The sequence below is a fragment of the Protopterus annectens genome, chromosome 3.part1 (genome assembly GCF_019279795.1).
Source record: "Protopterus annectens isolate FY-2018-M chromosome 3.part1, PAN1.0, whole genome shotgun sequence".
Classification (NCBI taxonomy): Eukaryota; Metazoa; Chordata; order Ceratodontiformes; family Protopteridae; genus Protopterus; species Protopterus annectens.
In genome coordinates this window covers 1,605,186,680-1,605,206,529 of record NC_056732.1, presented here as the reverse complement: position 1 = coordinate 1,605,206,529, position 19,850 = coordinate 1,605,186,680, and positions in this window count along the sequence as shown.

Below are 19,850 nucleotides of genomic sequence, written 5' to 3'. Positions count from 1 at the left end.
CCCTTTTATGATGAGGTGTGCCATGTAGAAGGACTTCTTGACTACTGTGGTGATGTGACTATCAAAGGAGAGACAACTGTCCACCTGGATCCCAAGGTCTGTTATCACACATTCAGTATTAAGTAGATTGCTGCCTTAGTGGTAGTTCATGGGTACAGAGTTTTTACCAAAGGGGATCACACTGCACTTTTTGGCATTGAGCTTGAAGCCATGGCTCTGACACCAGGCATCTGTCTCAGTGAAGCCCTTCTGTAGGATGCCCACATCATTTTGGGACTTGACTATGGCTCCTAGTTTGCAGTCATCTGTGAACTTCATTAGCCAGAGGCCTTCTGTGTTAGCCTGTACTTCAGAGAAGTAGATACCAAACAGGAGGGGTCCCAGGACGGAACCCTGTGGTACACCACTTGCACTGCTTTGAGGTCAGATTTGGAGTCTGCAACTTTTACTGGCATGATGCCAGGGCACTTCTATGGGTTAGGCTTGTAAAGGCTCCAGGGTCATTAGCCTAGTACACACCTATGAACCTATGAACTCTGAAATTGCACATGAGGTAAGGGCAAATTCCACAACTCCTGGATTTGTGCAGTCTGACACACCTAGCAATCAGCTGTCTAGTTCACAATCTGCAGTTGACTAGGCATCTGTTGAACTACAACTCATTTGACTGGGTCACTAGTATACACACACACATACACACACACACACACACACACACACACACACACACACACACACACACACACACACACACACACACACACATGCACACACTCACACACACACACACACACACACATATATATATATATATATATGGATTCACTTTAGAAGCTCAAAATACTGAAATATCGAAATTCAGTATTTCGAGCTTATAAAGTGGAATTCTGAGAAGAGCAAAAGCTCAGAAGCGTGAAATTCAAAACCTCGAATACTGGAGGTTTTGAATTTCGCACTTCTGAGGTTTCACTGTGGTTATGGATTCAGGTAAGTGTGTGTTATGGGTTTTGGGTATTGGCTGTGATATGTGTGTGTGTGAGGAGAATGTAGCTTGTGTGGTGTTGTTTTGTGTGTGTTTGTATGTAGTGCAACCTCGGAGTGAGAATATTTATGTAGGGGGGGTGGTGCACATGGGGGGGTGCAGGTGGGCTTGCTCCCCTGCTTTTATGTAGTAGAGAGCTTGTGTTTGTGTGTGGGGAGGGAGGTGTGTGGAGTAGAAGTGCGAAATTCAAAATCTCTGGTGTATGAGATTTTGAATCTCGCGGTTCTGAGTTTTTGTGGTTTTAAATTTTCGACTTTATAGCATTGAAATACTGAATTTTGACATTTCAGTATTTCGAGGATATAAAGTGAATCTATATATATATGTATATATATATATATATATATATATATATATATATATATATATATATATATATATATATATATATATCTTTGTGTACTGCTGTGGTGGTGCTGCGGTAGCGTTGACGCCTCACAGCAAGACGTTGTCCTGTTCACTTCTCAGCTAAAGCGTCTTCTGTGTGGAGACATGCATGAATGGGCATATCTTCGTTGAAGATTGTACGTCAGGGCTGGCAACTCGGTACGTAAAAATCTGCTGCCAATCATTAGCGGACCGGAGTTCCGCTGTGGCAACCCCTAACCGGGAAAAAGCTGAAAGATACAACAACAACATATATATATATATATATATATATATATATATATATATATATATATATATATATATATATATATATATCTTTATGTATGTGTATAGCATATCAAGGCAAGGTTAAGGAAAGCCAGTAAGATGTAAATTTGACAAGCTGACTTATAAAACAATTATATAAAAAAATAGTTTATTATAGTCTAACAATTTCCACAAACATAAGAACAAATCACTTTTTTTAAAAACGTTTACTAAATTATGTTGTTTTGTAACATTTTAACCATTCTATGTTTTCCTTCTGATCTCATGTCCCACATGCATGTTAATTAACTTTTTTAAGTATTACATTCCACTGTTATTGCCTCCTGACACTCTCTTGTCTTGAACCCTTAATTAATTTTACTGCAGTATCATTCTATGCAACATCCACAGGTAGCACTAATGCCTTCTGCAGCCTGAACATGTTTAGAATCTGAATACATTTGTTTGAAAGCTAGAAAAATAAACCATCTGTTTCCTTAGCCATTTATGTCCTTTTTCTGATTCTATCTTCTCCAATCATTTTTTTCCAAAAAAAAAAAAAAAAAAAAAAAAAAAAAACAACCCAGTGCTGGTGAAAATAGCAACTTAATTTGTATAAGCCCATCCTGCTGTCTAACTTCACTTTTACTCCATACATTCAGAAATTTAAATGACTGTATTTTGTTCAAATGAAAACTTTACAGATGTTTTTCTTTCTTTCTTTTTCTTTCTTTCTTCCTTTTTATTAATTGTGGTAGATTACCATTCAAAAATAGATCAACTACAGTTCAGCCTTGGTTGCATTTTACAATAAGAATTAAATCAGAAACAATAGTTAATGATAAAAAGGTAACAATGATATTTCTTTTCTATCATTCTTGCCTCCTCTGCCCTATTTTATTTTCTTCATATTTCAGGAAAATCTGATTACATCTGTTTAATTATCCTGTTTTTTTTCTTTTTATACATTTTTGCTTATTTTTTTGTCCCCACTCTCTGTGATTATCAGCCCCATCTAGACCAGTGCACTCATTTGTTCCTCATCAACGTGGTGAATCCAGTGGGACAGGTCATCATTCAAGCAGCCATCAGGGGTGTTTTGACTTTTTGCCTTTTTTGTTCCTAGCCTCCAGCATGCATTCAACTAAAGAAGTTATGCAATGGATTGACATCAGAGGGCTTTCCATCATTTATGTAAGAAGTGTACTCCCAAGCAGCCCCACTCACCTGTGAAGCATGACAGGTGGTTTCCCTGGTCTCCACCAGAAAAAATTCACAGACTCCTTGGGCCACTTTAATCTTCTCTCTCCTTATCTCCCTCCTTCAATACCAGGGCCAAACTAGAATATGAATTTCCAATAATGGCATTCCATTCAAGCACAAACACACAAAAAATGCAATCAACAAGATTTGCAGATTTGCATTTCTGCCAGACCAGCGATCACACCACTGCATCCTACTAGTAAAATATAAATGGCTTCCCATTCAATGACAAGGCAACATTTCTACTCTCCTGTCTGATCTTCAAGATGTTAAAAATAGGATACTCCCCCCCTCCCCACACACACATACACTAAAGTCCAAACCAAAAATTAGGGAGTAAAGTTATGACTTAAGAAATGGAAACATTAACACCAGAACTATTCCAAGACCTATATTTAAATCCATTAATGGTGAAAGAGACTTCTCTAAGTTAGCCCCTGCAGTGTGGAATCATCTGTCTCTACAAGTTAAGTAAAGATGCGCATTGAATGCTTTGAAAAATATAGTGATGGAAAGCATGGTTAAAGATACCTCCTGCTTTGTGAAATAGTTTCAGAACTCTAGCCTCAGTTATTGTAAATACACATAAGGCATGATTACTAAACAGATTAATTATGTTTTTCTTATTATTATTCTTTTGGCTAATCCCATCAGGGGTAGCCACAGTGGATCATCTGTTTCCATTTCTTCCTGTCCTCTGCATCTTGCTCTGTCACACCAACCACCTGCATGTCCTCTCTCTCCACATCCATAAACCTTATATTAGGACTTCCTCTTTAACTCTTACTTGGCAATTCCATCCTTAACATCCTTTTTCCAATATACCCAGCATCCCTCCTCAGCACATGTCCAAACCAATGCAATCTCGCTTCTGTGGCTTTGTCTCCAAACCGTCCAACCTGAGCTGACCCTCTAATATTCTCATTTCTAATCCTGTCCATCCATATCACATCCAATGCAAATAATGCAAATCTTAATATCTTTTACTCTGTTACCTCCAGCTCTGACTCCTGTCTTCTTATCAGTGCCACCATCTCCAACCCATATAACATAACTGATCTCACTACCATCTTGTAGACCTTCCCGTTCACTCTTACTGGTACCTGTCTGTCACAAATCACCCCTGACACTCTTCTCCACCCAATCCACCCCACCTGTACTCTCTTCTTCACCTTTCTTCCACACTAACCATTACTCTGAACAGTTGATCTCAAATATTTGAACTCATCCACCATTGTCAACTCTACTCCCTGCATCCTCACCATTCCTCTGTCCTCCCTCCCATTCATGCTCATATATTTTGTCTTAGTCCTGCTGACCTTAATTTTTCTCCTCTCTAAAGCATATCTCCACCTCTCCAGTGTCTCCTCAACCCATTCCCTACTCTCACTACAAATCACAATGTCATCTGCAAACATCATAGTCCACAGGGACTCCTGTCTGATTTTGTCTGTCAACCTGTCCATTACCATTGAAAACAAGAAAGGGCTCATAGCTGATCCTTAATGTAATCCCACCTCCACCTCCACCTTCAACACATCTGTCACTCCTACTGCAGACCTCACTACTGTCACACTACCCTTATACATATCCTGTACCACTTCTGCATTATTCTCTGTCATTCCCGACATCCTCATTCAACACCAGAGCTCCTCTCTAGGCACCCTGTCATATGCATTCCCTAAGTCCACCAAGACACAAAGCAACTCCTTCTGACCTTCTTTATACATCTCCATCAACACCCTCAGAGTAAACATTGCATCTGTAGTGCTGTTTCCTGGCATGAAAACATACTGCTGATCACCAGTCATCACCTTCCTTCTTAACCTAGCTTCCACTACTCCTGGCCATAACTTCATGCTGTGACTGACCAGTTTTATCCCTCTGTAGTTACTACAGCTCTGCACATCACCCTTATTCTGAAAAATTGGTGCCAATATACTTTTTCTCCACTCCTCAGGCATCCTCTCACTTTCCAAGAGTTCGTTAAACAATATGGTTAAAAACCCAACTGCCATCTCTTGTAAAAATCTCCATGCTGCCACAGGTATGTTATCTGAACCAGTAACCTTTCCATTCTTTAGCCCCTTCATAGTTGTCCTTACATCTTCCTTGCTAATCCGTTGCACTTCCTTATTCACTATCCCCACATCATCCAATCTTCTCTCTCCCGCTCATTCTCTTTATTCATCAGCCCCTGAAAGTACTCTTTCCATCTGCTCAACACACTCTCCTCTCTTGTGAGTATATTTCTCTTGTTAACCTTTATCACCCTAACCTGCTGCACATCATTGCCAGCTTGGTCCCTCTGTCAAGTCAATTGGTGCAGGTCCTTTTCTCCCTCCTTATTGTCCAACCTTTCATACAATTTGCCATACGCCTTCTCCTTAGCTTTTGCCACCTCTCTCTTCACCATATGCCTCATCTTCTTGTACTCCTGTCTACTTTCTTCATCTCTCTGACAATCCCAGTTCTTCTTTACCAACCTCTTCCTCTGTGTACTCTATTGTACTTCCTCATTCCACAACCAGGTCTCCTTGTCCTCCTTCCTCTTTCCAGATGTTGCACCAAGCACCTTTCTAGCTGTCTCCCTTAACACCACTGCTGTGGCTGCCCATTGGTCTGGTAACTCTTCACTGGCACCCAGTGCCTGTCTTAACTTTTCCCTGAACTCCACCTTACAGTTATCCTTTTTCAACCTCCACCATTTGATCCTTGGCACTGCCCTCTCTTTCCTCCTCTTCTTGATCACCAATGTCATCCTACAGACCACCATCCTATGCTGCCTAACTACACTTTCCCCTGTCATCACCTTGCAGTCTCCTTCAGACTGTCCCTCCTGCATAGGATATAATACACCTGTGTGCATCTTCCTCCACTCTTGTATGTAACCCTGTGTTCCTCCCACTTCTTAAAATATGTATTCACCACGGCCATGTCCATCCTTTTTGCAAAATCCACTACCATCTGACCTTCTGCATTCCTCTCCTTAACACCATTCCTACCCATCACTTCCTCATCCTCTCTGTTCCCTTCACCAGCAAGCCCATTGACGTCCACTCCAATCACCACTCTCTCACATTTGGGTACATTCTTCACCACTTCATCCAACTCACTCCCAAATTTTTCTTTCTCATCCATCACACACGCAACTTGTGGAGCATATGCACTAACAACATTCATTATCACACCATCAGTTTCGAGCTTCATAAGCATTATTCTATTCGACACTCTTTTCACCTCCAAAACATTGTTAACATACTGTTCCTTCAGGATAACCCATACCCCATTTCTTTTCCTATCCACACTATGATAGAACAATTTAAACCTACCTCCGATACACCAGGCCTTACTCCCCTTCCATCTGGTGTTTTGCATGCACAATATATCAACCTTCCTTCTCTCCATCATATCATCGAGCTCTTTCCCTTTACCAGTCATACTGACAACATTCAAAGTTCGTACCCTAAGTCCTACACTCCTAAGTTTTCTCCCCTCCTGCCTACAGGCATGCCTTCCCCCTCTTCTTCTCATTTTCCTCCTCTTTTGGCCAACAGTAGCCCAATTTCTACCAGCACCCTGTTGGCTAACAGTACTGGAGATGGTTGTTGTTAACCCAGGCCTTGACCGATCCAGTGTGGAAATCTATATTGTTGTCGGCATATTTGATCTGGCAAAAATTTTACACCGGATGCCCTTCCTGACATAACCCTCCCCATTTATCTGGGCTTGGGACCAGCATGAAGAAATACACTGGCTTGTGCACCCCCCAATGGCTGGGTTAGATTAATGATGTATATAATGTAAGCAACATCTTACAAAACACTCTCCCACCTTGATACTACAACTAGTTTTGACCTCCTACTTACATGGCTTTTACTATCATACATTTTTTATCACATCATTCTATATGTAGACCCTAAATAATGTCTCACTTTTATGAAATACATGCAACTGTCATACATCCTGATATTTTATTCCACCTGCCAAAAAGCTATTGCATAACAAAGTATTTGATAACTTTGTCTACATTCAAGCTTTGTACATACCCACCTGCTATAGTTATGTATCTGATTTATCTCTTATTCACACCTGTTCTATCATGTAATGCTTTTGCTTGTTTTATGCTTGTCTGTCTTTGTCATATACCTTGTTTTGTTTATTTTACTAATGCCTGTTATTGCTATATAACTTCTTTCAGATGACACTTTGTATAATGCATAAATGTTACTCTATTAACGTAATTATTGTCTCATTCTTAATGCAGTCATAACAGCCATTTGTTTAACCAGGTAGGCCCAGGCACACAGTCTCTTTCCAGGGATGGCCTGGGAGCAATGTATGATTAAATGACTTCATCAAGGTCACACAGTGTAAAAATAAGGGCTGGAGGAAGCAAGCCCTCTGCCACTGCCCCATCTGCCAGGAAATGATTAATAAAGGCCACTCAACGTATTTAGTTTTATATATATATATATATATATATATATATATATATATATATATATATATATACATATACAGATGCACTGATATGCTAAACAACAGATACATATTTACAGATGCACGAATATGCTACAATATTTAGTTCATGAAACAGTTTACAATGTCAAAACATGGTTGGAAAAATGGAATTATGCTTAGCAGAGTTTTGTGGCTAAAATCATAACATTGCAAGCTTGTGGATGGATGACTCGCACCTGTGATCATGAATAAAGTTAGCCTTATCCAGGAAGTAAGTTCCATCCAGACCGGTTACAAGCTATTCATTATTAACCTTTCCATTAAAGGTTATCTGAGACCCAATGGAAACCATTTATAAAAGTGTCAAAAGCAATGGCATCTGAGTCAAATAGTTAAAGTAGAAGCGTCATCAAGTGGCATAAGATTTCTCAAGAAGATACCATAGAAAATTGGATACTCTACTACAGTGAAGTTTGTTTAAGGACCATTTGTTCCTTTTCCAGTATACTCAATGTATGAAGCACGCAATAGATGATAGGATTTCAGTATCAGTTTTCTTTTTATAAACATCCTTAAGAAACTAAAGCCCACTTCTCTAGCTGCTGACCATGTACCACCTGACTTCCTAAATCTATCTTCTGAAGTAATTGCATATTTTGTCTCCATTCTAATAAACAGATCTATTTCAAAACAGTATGTTCCCACCATCTGGAAGACTTCATATATCACACCACTTCACAAAGGTGGCAATTCTACTGAATTGTCTAACTATTGCCCTATCGCAATTCTATCTCCACTATCTAAAATACTGGAAACAATTGTTCATAAGCAAATCAGGGACCACCTAGATGCAAACAAATTGTTAACTAAAACACAACATGGCTTCTGCCCACATCACGGCACCACCACTGCACTTTTGTCATTTACAAACACAGTTAACAACCACAGGAATAATGGTAATAATGTTTCCTCCATGTTTTTAGACTTATCAAAAGCATTTGATATGGTGGAACATGAAAAACTCCTATATGCCCTCTCTGACGTGGCCTTATCACATTCTACTCTTAACTGGTTCTAGAGCTGCTTAACTGGAAGACAACAAGCAGTACATTGGCACCAAACTCTATCCCTCCTACTTCTAGTCACTCTAGTAGTTCCCCAAGGGTCTATTTTTGGCTCACTACTCTTCTCCATATTTACAAACAATCTCTATACCGCAGACCCTCTACCACAATTATCCAATACGCTGATGATTCCACAGTAATTTGTGCTGCCAATACCCTTCAATAGCTACAAGCAATCATGCAATAATCCTTTTTCAAAATAGAGTCCTGGCTAACAAACTCCCATTTAGTTTTAAACCCCCATAAGACAAAACTCATGCTATTCCATCCTAATAAAGTTACTATATCCACAGGATCTTTTTACATTGTTTCCACAAATAACACTACTATCTTGCCCTCTCCACACACCAAACTATTGGGTGTGGAAATAGACACCAATATGAGATTTGACATCCACATCTCTCAATCAATTAAAAAAGTCCACAAAAACTTAGGTACACTATATAGGAACAAGCAGTATCTCACAAAAACACAAGAATAGCTATTGCCCAAACTCATTTGACCTCAACCCTTCTTTATGCATCACCTGTCCTTATTAACCTCAGGAAACCTGAACTGATAAAACTAGAATCTTGTTACAATAAAATAGCTAGGTGTGCAGCACACACTACTTTCAGATCTCATCATTGCTCTGGTCTAAAGAAATTAAACTGGTTGGAACTTCCCCAAATTTTACATCTGTCCCAGCTTAATATGACTTACAAACTTTTTTATCATTCTGCAAATACTCCAGCACTACAAGGCCTATTAGAGCCTTATTCGTGTGGTAGAATGCTGCGTTCCAACAACAAGCCCCTCTTACTGATCTGAACAACACACAACTGTGCTGGTGAATCCACCTACTCTCATTATAGTGCCAAGATCTGGAATTCTCTACCTGTTAACGTCACATCTAAGCCTACTATAACCAAATTTAAACAAATGCTAAAAACACACCTTATCAGTAAATGGCTCTGTCCTTGCTCTTCCACAGACTAAGAATTTCCCACTCCTCCTAATCTTTCTTCATACTAGCGTTACTATCCTTGATTTAACTATCGATTATGTATTTTTGTTACTATTAACTGATATGTATCCACTCACATGGGAACTCTTCAAACCAAAAATGTGTAAATATTAATGTAGCTGAGTCTGTCATTGTGAGCTTTTAGAGGAAATCTTTTTGGGACCTTGTGTGGATGGGCAGTATTTGGCACCTGAGGCATCAGTGGGAGTTAACTGTAGATGCTCCTGAAGGTGTTACTAAGATGTTATGAATTATGCTCTGTTATTTATATTTTTGTACTTGTATAAGTTTGACTTTTTACTTTTATTGTTGTATATGTTTGGAGCTTTTCTCCTCAGGTCTCTGCTGAAAAAGGGTTTTATTAAATCCAGTCAGACTAACCCGGTTAACAAATGTCAAATAAATAAATAATAATAAATAAAATGTCTCAGATATTGAAGAGCATCAGAAATAACTGGCATGTCTAACTTAAGGAAATAGGAAAAGAGGTTTCATTATGTAATTGTGATAATAAACCATTAAGTGCAGGATTCATGCTATTTAGAAGTGAACAACAGTTCCAGCATTCCATCTCTGATATCTTTACTATATAGTCTCCAAACAGGTGGTAAAACTAGCATTACAGAATACCTGCTTAAGTGTATTCCCATGTTCTCTGGAAAATTGTGCACACATTTTCTAACATTTTTCTGCAGTATTCACCTTGGTCTCATGAAAAAAATCTGCATTTTTTAAATAATTAATAAAATTATTTTTTTTGACTAAAGTGACTGCATTTATTTACATAATCATTTCACTTTGATGAAAGATGGCAACAATTAAGCAACACCTTGAGATACTTTGTAAATATTCAACTGAATCCTATGAAGCACAGTGTTACAAAATGTTGCAGTAAATGATAAGGGGAGCCAAATGATAAGGGGAGCCATAATAAGCTATTTTAAGTCATCTAAACCTAGTTTCATCATCCTTTGCTATGAAAGATTTGCTGGTCTCATGAACCCTTACTACTATAATCAGAGAACTTTTCAGTAATAAAGAGGAATAAATAACAGGCATGAGAAAAGGTGTGAAAAAGGTAAAATGTCCTCAGTTCACTTTGAAGGAGTAGTTACTACAAAGATTTAATCTATGTAACTGAAATTTACATATATAAAATGTGCAAATATATATATATATATATATATATATATATATATATATATATATATATATATAAAAGTTTAGATGACTTTGCTATTTGTTACTAACAGGTTGAATTCCATGATTCCACACATATTTCAGTGACATCACAGCATGATCATAAAACATCAGGAAGTACATAGCGTTGTTGCCTCACAGCAAGAGGTTCTTCTATTCGATTCTCGGCTGGAGTGCCTTCTGTGTGGAGTCTGCATGTTCTCCCCGCGGTCGAGTGGCCTCCGTAAGACATGCGTGAATGGGCGTGCCTTCGCTGAAGGTTGGGCATCAGGCTGGCAACTTGGCACCATAAAAATCCACTGCCAGTCTTTAGCGGACCGGAGTTCCGCTGTGGCGACCCCTAACCAGGAAAAGCCGAAAAGAAAAACAAACAGTGATGACCATTTGTTTACCCGGACATGAAGAGCGGGCATATACTAATAACATATATATTAACAAAAACAACAACAACAACAAAAAAAAAAAACTAAACAAAACAAAAGATATATGCACCCAGGTCTGTAAAAAAGTAGTATGTTTATAAAACAGGGGTTGGTGTAATAGAGGAGGTTAAATATTTATTAAAGAACTTGGTTTCTGGGCAAATAGCCTAATTTTCAATACAAATGTAGACAATGTTTTAAAAGGCTGAAATAGAACTGTTGGTTGTATAATAAAAAATATTACATTCCGAAGCTGGCACTTGATGAAAACCATTTACATGTGATCCAAACTAGAAAATAGTCAATGACTATGATTTCCATAAAAAAATCATTTAACATATCTATAAAGCATTCAAACACAGTTTACAAGACTAAGTCAATGCAGAGAAGACAAATCTTACAAAGCATGTGTTTGGATTTAAGATCAGCTCCATGTCATAGAGGGGTAAAATCTGGACTGTGATCTAGAGGACCAAGATCAATTAGCAAGCTCAGGTGGTGGAGAAGGTGGACATGATAGGTAGGTAGATTTGTGTGTTTTATATCAGCATGCCCATTATGGAGTGAGGGGAAAAAAGGAGGGGTACATGCTCAGATATGCCGCAGTGGTTGATTGTTGGTTGAGTTTTGGGACACTTGAGGATACTGCTGTCTATGGGGGAACCAATGTGATGGCTAAGCTGCACACAGAGGTATGGGTGATATGCTGTAAAAAATTCCAATCTGCAAAGCAGGGAAAATGATCTCTAAAAGGGTCAAGAGAAACCTGTGTGTCTGAAGATCAGGCATTCTTGCTAGCAAATAAATTTAGAAGCTTGTTATTAGATCTGATGAAATATAGGTTTCCATTTTATATGACAATGAATATTTTTTCTTACAACATTTGCTGTAGGTTATTCTGGAGAGAAAGAAAACAAATAAGCTTGTTCTAAAGAAAATATCTGCAGTATGTATGTATACAGCCTTTTTAAGAAATACTAAAATGCATCAGCTGTATTTAAGCTTTTATATACTTTCCTTAACATAGACAGTACAATGATATTAATACGATGGACTAGATTTGCTATTATTTATAGTTTGAAAAGTTTGCAAACAGTACAGGAAATTCAAATATTCATCATTCCCATTGCTGCAGTAGTGTTTATTTATTTATTTTTGACCAGGTTAGTCCCACTAGGCTAGTAGCCTCTTTTCAAGGGGAGCTCTGAGGTGGTATTTATACTACTAGGGAAAATTTAGCCAGGGCATCATGCAACTTCCTCTAACCTTCATTGCTGTGAGTGGGGCACATTTTGCAGGTGCACTTCCTGTTTCCATAGAAGCACAGAGATGGCATGGAAAAACAGGGAGGCAGATGGAAAGAGAAGGAGATGATGGACAGGTGAGAGAAATGGAGGAGAAAGCAAATATCAAGACCAGAAAATGTATGCAGGATTATGACGTGATGTTTCAAAGAAATCTGTTTGATGGAAATGAGTCAGCAATTGATGGAGGTATAATTACAACCCTCTAGTTAGGAGGGGTGCAGGATGATTTACTTAAAGAAATTGTGATGCAGATTTAGACAGAAAATGAAGAAGATGTTTCCTTGGGGGGCATTATGAAGAAAATACAAAAGTATGATGTAGAGATAATCCTCAAGAATAGTGATGAGATAGAAAAGAAAATATATACAGAAAGTAAAAGAAGGCAGATGGAGTGTAGCAGAAAAGAAGTAATAAGAAAATGAAAAATGATATGTGATAAGGATTAAAAGTAAAGAAGGCAAAGAAATTGGCAGATATGAAGTGTGGGAGAATTTAATGGCTCCTTCAGGTGAAAAAGTTAAACCCCCGGATTCTCAAAAGATTGCACGGCGTACATGATTAGTGTAAGAGGAACTTTTGCCAATATGGCAGCTGAGCGATCCATGTAAGTGCTCGTTTGACGTGTGCGAGCGCTCTAGCACTAGTGATGCACGTTCCCAGCCCCCGTATGCAAATTACCCCATTTGCAGGTGAAAACCATGCCAATGAGGTAAATCTGCCATCCAGGAAGCAGGAATCAGGGCTTGCAGGACTAGCGTAATATGCAGAAATGTACTCGGTTAGTAACCGAGTACGGTACTGCAAAATCCAAAACAGAGCTATGACAGCTCCAAATAAAGGCTGCATATCATTAAGGAAGCATGCCAATGGCCACATATAAGGCCATTGGCATTGCAAACAATACAAAAAATTAAAAAATCAACTTTTATTTTATTTTAAGCCGATCTCAGCTGTTTAAGGATAGGGCAGCAGCGTGCAAACGGGATCGGGGGAAAATAATAAAATAAACCTAAAATAAGCATTCTGACTAAAATCAATATTCTGCCATGCAAGTCAATGGCAGGCAGAAGACAACCTGGCCAGTGAATAGTGGTTGCTAAGGGGGGAGGCTCAGTGTGAGACATGTAACTATGCATTAGCAGGCAATACTATGCAAATGAGGGGAAGGATAGTGAATCCCAGTTTTCCCCATCATGCGAGGCAGGTCCCAACAGTGTAAGAGTAAGAATAGCTGAGTGCAAGACTAGGAGGTAGGTGACATCATGGGTGGGTGTGACAGACATACTGTAAGTGGATTGGAGCTCTGTGGCTTGGGTTTGCGCCTAGCTTAGCACAGCTAAGCTAGGGGGTGTGTCTAAACATGCCTACCACTCTTTACAAAGTGTAAGCGGGTGTGTGTGCCATGCACCGGGTTTTACAGGAAGAAAAAAGAAGTTAAACCAAGAAATAGCTGAAGTGTGCACATATGAGCACTCTGTTTGCGTGGCGCGCACACAGGCTTAAATAGGAAGGCAATGGGAAGGGAAAACATCAGTAGGAAGGTATTCAAGGAGAACTAGCTTAGCTGGCAGGTGAAATGTATCAGAATCAGCCAGTTACACAGGCAGCAGACCAGCCCAGCCCAGAACACTACTATAAACTAAGCAAACACCTTACTCTTTGTTTTTTCCCACACTCTACACCACCGGTGTATACAAGCGGGGAAATTTTAACAAATAAACCTACAAAATGAGAAAGGCTGTAGCAGGCAACATAGAACACCATGTGCAAGAGGCTGAAGGTGATGAGGATATGAATGCTGCTGAACAACCCACAGTGAGGAGACGGAGAACAGAGTACGGACCCAGGGTAACCTACCAGGGGCTACATGAGCTGGAGATAGTGGAGCGCTATAGGATGGACAGAGACCTCCTACAGCAAATTGTTGAGCTGTGCTGGCCACACCTGACAGACCAAACTGACCGAGGGAAACCCATCCCAGTGGACACAAGGTATGTGCAGGTCTAGGTATACTAGCCACAGGTACCTTCCAAAGCACAACAGGGGATATCATGGGGATCTCACAGGCATCAGCATCCGGAGTATTCCACCAGTTCCTGGATGCCATGTCAGCACATGCCAGTGAGCATGTATATTTTCTCAACACCTGTGAGGTGTTGACCAGCAATATGCATTTCTTCCACCAAAAAGCAGAATACCCTGGGGTAGTGGGTGCTATAGACTGCACATACATATGCATCAAAGCACCACCTGGTGAGCAGGGTAGGGCCTACACCAACCCCAGGGGCATCCCCTCCATCAACTGCCAGGTTGTTTGTGATGCCCAGGGCGTTATAATGAATGTGTGTGCTGGCTGCCTTGGAAGCTATGATGATTCCCACATATGGCATCTGACACAGCTGTACCAAAGATTTGCCAGTGTGGACATCCCCTATGGTCACCTAGTGGGGCATGCTGGGTACACACTGGAGCCATGGCTGATGACACCCATCAGAAATGCACACACACCTGAACAACAACACCATAATGAGGCACACACACAGGCCAGACATATAATAGAGCATGTGTTTGGGATGCTCAGTTCATGGTTCTGGTGTCTGGACACATCTGATGGAGCCTTGCAGTATTCACCAGCTACATGTACCCAAATTGTTATGGTATGTGCTATGCTATGCAATATGATCGTGTGGAAACAGCTGCAGCAGGAACAGCATGGGGCAGGGCCACACAGACCCCAACAAATGCCAAGGCCTGCACAGGCACAGAGCGACCGAGAGGAGGAACAGCCTGAGCCTGCCCCAGTAGGCAGAAGGAGGTGTGCCCAGTATGCCCTGGCCTTGGTAAAGAGGCAATGCATAGCACATGCACTGACACAGTAGGGATTCAGGGAATGACACCTCTCTCTGACTCGCACATACAGTAAAAGGAATGCCAAATATGACACTACCTGCGCTCAACCATGTATAGGGAGTGTACTATGTACATCCGACATAGGCAGGCATCCAGCACCATCCGCAAGTCTGGCACAACCTCAAGGTAAGTCAATCAACCTACCAATTACCAAATGAAGTAGAATGTGTTGTTATCTGTAGCTATGGTATGGATGTGAGCATGCAAGGGAATTGGGTGGCTGAATGTTATGCCAGCAGACAGTAGACACCCATAGTGGCACCATGACATCTGTAACACATACTGGAGTCACCATAGTAGCCAGTACTACACAGGGTGACAAAACCCACTGCAAGAAATGTGCTGTGCGACATGTGTGTCCATATGACCCACACATGCCAGTCAGGATGGTTCACATACCTAACAACAGTCTCAGCCAGCAGGACAGGTGCAGACAAACCCAAACAGAGCCTGTGGCATGACCCCAGAATGATGGCTATGGTTAACCCCCCCCCCCAAGGCCTACACAGACAGACCACAGCACGGCAGGCAGTGGAATGTTAGTTCTGAAGGGTAGGAAGACAGACAATAATATGTAGGGCAACCAAAGCCATGATCTGTACTACACTGGTAAGCCTCTAGTCAGCATGATAGTTAGCAATACAGAATGAAATGGAGTACCTGACATACCAGTACGGTCATAGCGAATGTGTACATGTTTCACGTGTGCCCCCACATCTTACATAGTAATGTAATAACAGTCAGGTGTGCCCCCCAACCCTGTGTAGAAATGTAGAAATAGTCAGGTGTGCCCCCCCCATCCTACATAGTAATGTAATAACAGTCAGGTGTGCCCCCACACTCCTGTGTAGAAATGTAGAAATTGTCAGGTGTGCCCCCCATCCTACATAGTAATGTAATAACAGTCAGGTGTGCCCCCACTCCTGTGTAGAAATGTAGAAATAGACAGGTGTGCCCCCCATCTTACATAGTAATGTAATAGCTGTCAGGTGTGCCCCCAACCCTATGTAGAAATAGTCAGGTGTGCCCCCCATCCTACATAGTAATGTAATAACAGTCAAGTGTGCTCCCCCCACTCCTATGTAGAAATGTAGAAACAGTCAGGTGTGCCCCCCCCCCCCGCTATGCAGAAATGTAGTACCAGTCAAAGCTAAATGATCAATGGATATCCTGCAGAGACAGCATGCTACCTGTTGGTGTGCAACACAAAAGTCAGCACTGCAGCACAAGCTACCTGGACATGATCCACAGATTCAATACAGACTGCCATACTGGGCATACTCACACACTTAGAGAAATGAAGGCAATGTCAGTCTACAACATACTGAAAGGTCATACTGGGCATGCTCACACACTGAAACACATGAAGGCCATGACTGCAAACACCAGTGGACCAGACATATCCGGCAGTTGCAATTGTTAGTACAGACAGTCGTCAATATGCACCACTCATGCCTTGCACACACAGTGGATAGGAATACAGACATATATGTCAGGACAACACACTATAATAAGCCAAAGGTAGGCGTACATCGATGTGTGGAAGAGGATAACTGTGACAAGGTGCCATCCAGGCCTGTCCCACCCACCACACAACCAAAGGGCCCCAAACACATGAGGTGCAGATGTCACTCACTGCAGATACTAGCCACCAGTATCTGTCAGCATTACAGAATATATGGTGCACGTGCCAGCTGTGCAACATGACTGTACAAGGAAGTAGTCATCTAGCAGCTGTATACACATACCTGTGACATATGACCCCGTGTGTGCCCGCATGTGGCATGTCAACCCGTACATGAATGGGTTATGGCTTGTGCACACACTGCCCTCCCCATAGCCCTACTATGACAAGCCTGCTGAGATAATCCAATGTGAAATAAACCTTGGGAGAATTGTAGCCCAGTAATATCCGTGGCAAGTCCCATAACTGTGTACTGCTCTAGCGTGATAAACTAGTTAGGTAGGATTTCTAACCCCAGACTTGGCAACTGTGTGTGTGTGTGTTTGTAGGCATGTCTGTCTGTCTCTGACTGTGTAGAGAGCAATGCTTTTTAGGATACTCACACTCCTCACAATTCATATACTCAACTTTGGCAAGGCTGCTGATGTCACCCACCTAGAACTAAACCTCTGAGAAGGTTGTTGCCCAGTAATCTCCATAGCACATCCTGTAACTGGGTACTGCTGTAGTGTGATAAAGTAGTTAGGTAGGTGTTCTAACCCAAGACTTGGCAAGTAAGTGTGTGTGTGTGTGTGTGTGTGTGTGTGTGTGTGTGTGTGTGTGTGTGTGTGTGTGTGTATGTGTGTGTATGTGTGTGTGTGTGTATGTGTGTGTGTGTGTGTGTGTGTGTGTGTGTGTGTGTGTGTGTGTGTGTGTGTGTGTGTGTGTGAGTCTGTGTGTACATTTGTGTGTAAGTCTGTCTGTGTCTGATTGTGTAGAGAGCAATGCTTTTTTGGGTACTCACACACCTTACAATTCATATACCCAACTTTGACAAGGCTGCTGATGTCACTCACCTAGAAATACATCTCTGGGAAGGTTGTTGCCTAATAATCTCCATAGCGCGTCCTGTAACTGTGAACTGCTGTAGTGTGATAAAGTAGTTAGGTAGGTGTTCTAACCTCAAACTTGGCAACTGTGAGTGTGTGTGTGTTTGTGTGCATGTCTGACTGTGTAGAGAGCAGTGCTTTTCAGCATACTCACACTCCTTACAATTATATACTCAACTTTGCCAAGTCTGCTGATGTCAGACACCTAGAAATACACCTCTGGGAAGGTTGTTGCCTAGTAATCTCCATAGCGCGCCCTGTAACTGCGTACTGCTGTAGTGTGATAAAGTAGTTAGGTAGGTGTTCTAACCCCAGACTTGGCAACTGTCATGTACGTTTGTGTGCGTGTCTGTCTGTCTCTGATTTTGTAGAGAGCAATGCTTTTTAGGGTACTCACACACCTTACAATTCATACACTCAACATTGGCAAGGCTGCTGATGTCACCCACCTAGAACTACACCTCTGGGAAGGTTGTAGCCCAGTAATCTCTGTGGTGCATCCAGTAACTGCGTACTGCTGGAGTGTGATTTAGAAATGTGGTAGGGTTCCTTCTCCACCCATGGCAGTTCTGGATGTTTTGTGTGTGTTTCAATGTCTGTATGGACTAATGCATCATAGGCTAGTCACTCGCAGTACATTTCAAAGGCCCTACTTTGGTAATCCTGCTGATGTCATTCATTGTGAAATGCACCTTTGGGGAAAGAGTACTCCAGTAATCCCTGTGGTGCATCCTATAACAGCTCTATGCTGTAGTGTGATATAGACTTCTGTCAGGGGTTCTATACCGACATATGTTGGTTGTGGATGTTTTGTGTGTGTCTCACTGTCTGTGTAGGGAGCAATGCATTATAGGCTAGTCACGCGAAGTACATTTCAAATGCCCTACTTTGGTAATCCTGCTGATGTCATTCCTTGTTAAATGCACCTTTGGGGAAGGAGTTCTCTAGTAATCCCCATGGTGCATCCTATAACAGCCCCATGCTGTAGTGTGATATACACCTCTGTCAGGGGTTCTATACCACACATGTTGGTTGTGGATGTTTTGTGTGTGTCTCACTGTCTGTGTAGGGAGCAATGCATTTTAAGCTAGTCACTAGCAGTACATTTCAAATGGCCTACTTTGGCAATCCTGCTGATGTCATTCAGTGTGAAATACACCTTTGGGGAAGAAGTACTCCAATAATGTCAGTGGCGTGTACTATAACTGTGTAGTGCTGTAGTGTAATAAACTAGTTAGGCAGGGGTTCTACTTCCAGACATGACAGGTGTGTGTGTGTGTGCGTGTGTGTGTGTGTGTGTGTGTGTGTGTGTGTGTGTGTGTGTGTGTGTGTGTGTGTATCCATACCCATAGATGTGACATCAAGGCCAGGCAATCACACTTAGCAACCCCAGTATTACCCAGAGCATACTCTCACCCATGTCTCATACACACACATGCCTAGGCAACAGCCAATATGTGGGTAGTACACTGCATATTGGCCACTGATAGTAAATATGGAGTGATATCAGTGGGCTACAGAGGGCATGTCACCCTCCCCATCTGTCCAATATGCATGTACATGCAGACAGTGCACCTCCCCCATGTTCCCCAATGGACACCTGCACCACCTGTGGTGCCTTCACATGTGACCCACAACAGACACACCATGCCTGACAACATACCCTGTATGGACAGATGCCACTGACACCAGGGAATGCTGTTAGCATGCTATCAATGTAGGTGCAGGGTAAACCTGCTGCCCATTACCAGTCCCTGCCACAGGTGGGCAAGACTGGCACATCTGATGATAATCTGTGTTCACAATATGGGCCAGACACCCCAGGTACAGTTCCACATGTCACTGTACATGCATGTGGGAGGTGTGCACATCCTAGACACCATCCATGTCATGGTCTAAGGAACACATACATGGCAAGTGATG